General features: G+C 32.3%; 1 long non-coding RNA gene across 3 annotated transcripts in view; it reads right to left on the bottom strand.

The window, feature by feature from the left end:
• LOC128249669 (uncharacterized) overlaps nucleotides 1-5,000 on the bottom strand; it is a 37,804-nt gene that overhangs the window by 25,461 nt on the left and 7,343 nt on the right. The gene's annotated exons all lie outside the window — the stretch shown is intronic.

The raw sequence follows: 5,000 nt of genomic DNA, 5'->3' as shown, positions 1-5,000 counted from the left end.
ACATATTTACATACGGGCGTACGCACATACAAACGCGCACACATACATACATACATACATACATACATAATATATGCATATATATATATATATATATATATATATATATATATATATATATATATATATATATATATATATATATATATATATAAATTGAATAGTAATTTAATTAACATCAATTTAAAACCAGTGGCCTAGCATATAAAAAATCTGATAATTCAGAAAAATTTTATTACATGCTTATAAGAATGGATGACTACTAAGTGGACATCCGCTATGCTAGAAAGAGGTCATCAACGACCGAACCACAAAGAAAAATAATTTTCTCCAGAAACAATTCCGCAAACACCAGAACATAAACAGGCAAGACAAAATGAAAAATATACAAAATAAATAATTAATCGTATACTGGTTTCCCCATCAACTCTTTTACTTACGTAAAAACGTACGTGGTTCATCAGTACAATTTGCAGAACTATACTCGAATTGTCTTCATAAAACTGTTTCCGGAATTTAGCGCGCTAGAGCTGAGATATTTGGAAATAACCCCAATGTAATCGGTAGAACTGTACGCACGTCACATATTATGAAGAAATAGCTTCTTCGTACGAACTGTCCTCCCTCAGGGGACTTTACAAACACACACACGTGCGCACACAGTCACACACACACACACACACACACGCGCACACACACATATATATATATATATATATAATCTGGATACGCCTTTTTAAATATATCAGCAACGACTTCTTCACTGGTGATGATTTTCCTGTATATAGCAAAAATACAAGTTTTTTCCCCCACCCCAAATAAATTGCACTTCATATTTGATGCTCCGGTGAATCTATAGGTTGTTATTCAGGCATGCAACTAAGAGACCAATGCATCTTATAGCAGAAACAGGTGTATGCTAATGAGATTCATATACATAATCATTGTTTTTCCTGTATCTTCTCTTAAACTGTGATATATATATATATATATATATATATATATATATATATATATATATTATGCGAAGATGATAGATACATCATGTTTATGCCGCTTTTGATATGAGTCAACTATGCTTGACAATGAAGCAATTAACAAGGATAACTAAATTTAATCATTTTCTACCTTGTTAATAAATATTCTGACTGTATGGTTCATTAATATCACGAACATTTCAACTTTGAGCGTTTGTGTCTGCGTTTTATATATGTGTATGTGTGTTTTATATATATATATATATATATATGTGTGTGTGTGTGTGTGTGTGTGTGTGTGTGTGTGTGTGTGTGTGTGTGTGTGTGTGTGTGTGTGCATGTGTGTGTACAAGGAAATAAGACAATACTATCTTTGTGCGTTGCATTCAAATGAATACTGCAGTCAACCGTTGAATGTTTATATTTCGCTATTACAGCGCAATTGTCACTTTCCGTATAAGCGTGAAGAAAGTTGGTACTAGATAATTACTTCCAGCTATATTATTATTATTATCGTCATCATTATTATTATTATTATTATTATTATTATTATTATTATTATTATTATTATCATTATTATTACTATTACTAATTTTTCTACTTTCAATGTTGTTTCCATTTCTTGCCGAGTGTCCTCCCGATACCTAGGGACAATTACACACACACACACACACACACACACACACACACACACACACACACACACACACACACACACACACACACACACGAAAAAAGGACAAAAAGCAAAAACAGGATTATTTATTGTCTCTGTGAAAATAAAACACGTGGAAAAACTACAGCAGTGACCAAATTTGAAATTACCATCAGACAGACAGATTTCCATTGTGATTACAGACTCATCAGAGATCACTTAACTCCCGTTTCCTCACTGACGGTAGGCTGAGACTTGGATGCACAATTATCTAAACATGGGACAAAATCGCAAAACATCCAGACAGTTAGGTGATACGAAAAAGGGACAACAAAACATCCAGACAGACGATACAAAGAGAACAAGGATGGGTCATTCGGAGATTTCTTTCCTCAGTCGAGTTCCAGGTTATCTTTGCGATTTCGGCTGGTTATACTCGAGATTGCTCTAATCTGGCCGACCCGAAATAAAAAATAAGCTAAGAGCTCTAGAATCCTTGGAAGAAAGCAGCGAATGTATGCGAAAACAAGAACAGAAAGAAGCGGAGAAATGGTACAAAAATAGAAATATATATATATATATATATATATATATATATATATATGTGTGTGTGTGTGTGTGTGCGTGTGTGTGTGTGCGTGTGTGTGTGATTGTGTGTGTGTGTGTGTGTGTGTGTGTGTGTGTGTGTTTATGTATGTATGTATGTATATACACACACTGTGCACCTGTTCAGGCAACGTCGATTTCATTCAAATGGTTTGTGCAAGTCGTTCGGCATGAGCTCAACGCTCATACATCGTCTTCGCCGAGAGAATCCATGATGTATATATATATATATATATATATAATATATATATATATATATATATATATATATATATATATATATATATATATATATATATATATATATATATATATATATATATATATATATATATATATATATATATATATATATATATATATATATATATATATATATATATATATATATATATATATATATATATATATATATATATATATATATATATATATATATATATATATATAATATTATATATATATATATATATATATATATATAATATATATATATATATATATATATATATATATATATATATATTATATATATATATATATATATAATATATATATATATATATATATATATATAAACACAATAACAAAAAAACAAAAAAACAACAAAGTGAGGACGTGATATGGATAGTATTATTGGACGCTCAGGAAAGGAAAGAGAGAGTATATATATATATATACATATTTATATATACATATAATAAACGAAAAACATTAACGAACAGCAAGTGGGCATGCAAAAGAAATGCATTAGCTTGACGCTCGGTGAAACGAAAGAGTTTGAGATTTCGTCAGAAAGGAGAAAAGGAAAAAATCCAAAGAAAGAAAAGGAAATCGGTAACAGTACGTGTGTAGATACATACATACACACATACATACATACGTAACAGTACAATATTAGTATTTCAGTAACTAGAGTCTCTGGAGAGAAAGCTGTTTGAGTCTAAACACATTCCTAGCTGGCGAAGTTCCTGAAACCTAAATGCGGGTTTTGTTTTCACCCAAACTTAACGTATGTTTATTAACTATATCGTTTATGACTTCTATACACGTGTATCTATTCGCAGGTTACGCTGTTTGTTTTTTTGTTTTTTTTGTATCCTAGTTATTTATTACTGACGTCTAAGTGTTTACGAGTCAGTAAATCTCAATCAATGTTTCAAAATAATACATATATAAATGGATGAATAAAAGTAGAATGAAAAAAAAGAATCAATTAGTTATTTTAGTAACGATTGCTCTGTATAAATTCCTTTTAAATCTTTAATTCATCTATATAACTTTTATAAGTAAATCATTGGAATATAATAGACCGCAGTATAAAATAGAAGAATGGGTTAAGACAAAGACACTAAAAAATAAAAGAAAAACGTCAGCAAAGTACAAAAAGAAACAAGACAAAAAATAACATATAAACATATATGCTGATTAGGTGAATTACGAGAAGGTACTTCCATAAAATGTCGGTCGCTGAACGCTCCTTTACTATATAAAAACGATAAAGCGATGGTTAAAATAAGAACAAAATGAAAGAATGGTCGGCTATGAAGGCATTCGCTTAATGTGCTCACTGACTCGGAGAAGAGAAGGTGTGGTCAGGTGTTTCTTGTGTCTGTTTTGTCAGTAGGTCGAATCGAGGTTACATTTGTCAATGGAACAATCATAATAATAATAATAATAATAATGATGATGATGATGATGATGATAATGATAATCCTTTCAACTGTAGGCACAAGGCCTGAAACTTTCAGGTAGGGATAAATCGATTACATCGACCCCAGTACTCAGCTGGTAGTTAATTTATCTACCCTGAAAGGATGAAAGGCAAAGTCGACCTTGGCGGAATTTGAACTCAGAACGTAGCAAAGGGTCGAAATACTGCTAAGAATTTCATCCAGCATGCTAACGATTCTACCAGCTGGCATAATAATAATAATAATAATAATAATAATAATAATAATAATAATAATAATAATAATAATAATAACTGGCTGCCCAGTCCTGGCTAAGAAGGAATACTGGCTTCTCAGTCCTGGCTAAGAAGGAATATATTTACAGACACAACAGAGCTGGGACCTACATACACTGGAAGCTATGCCAACACTGTGGAATAACAACAGAAAAAAGATGGTATAAACATACGCCAGAAAAGGTCACAGAAAACGAGAAAGCAACTATACTCTGGGATATGCCAATACACACAGATAGAGAAATTAAGGCAAATAGACCAGATATAGTTATCAAAGATCATGAAGAAAAAAATGCTTTCTAATTGATGTATCAATACCAGCAGATAACAACGTTTCTCTAAAACATTTCCCGTCCAATGGCTCCCATTTTTCTGTTACTCTAGCAAATAGAGCCTACTCTGGTCTCAAGATTCTGGACAAATTCCTCGTCGGAATCAACAGCGTGGATGTCCTTGGCACTGTGGTTTGACTTCTGGCCTTCGTTTTCCAACATTCTATAAGCTGGAGCAATCCCCTGCTCTTCATTCAAGAGTCCTTACACATCACTTTTTCTAATTGCGGGTCTTCATACTGCACATAGGTGAGGGGTATCTCCCTTCGCGGACACATGGGAATTCGATTTGTCCCAAGCTCTTAGTCCTATATGGATTCCTGGTCGTAAGGACTATTTTACCAATGGATTCATCATCCACTTCTACATTCGGTAAATCGTGGGAGTATCTTTCATTACCGAAACTCAGAGCCTTATAATACTAACGACTAAAGTGGAGAGCTAGCCCTCAGAGTCTGTGA

The sequence above is a fragment of the Octopus bimaculoides genome, chromosome 16 (assembly GCF_046866305.1).
Source record: "Octopus bimaculoides isolate indiv1 chromosome 16, ASM4686630v1, whole genome shotgun sequence".
NCBI classification, from domain to species: Eukaryota; Metazoa; Mollusca; class Cephalopoda; order Octopoda; family Octopodidae; genus Octopus; species Octopus bimaculoides.
This window is presented reverse-complemented; position numbering and strand designations above follow the sequence as displayed.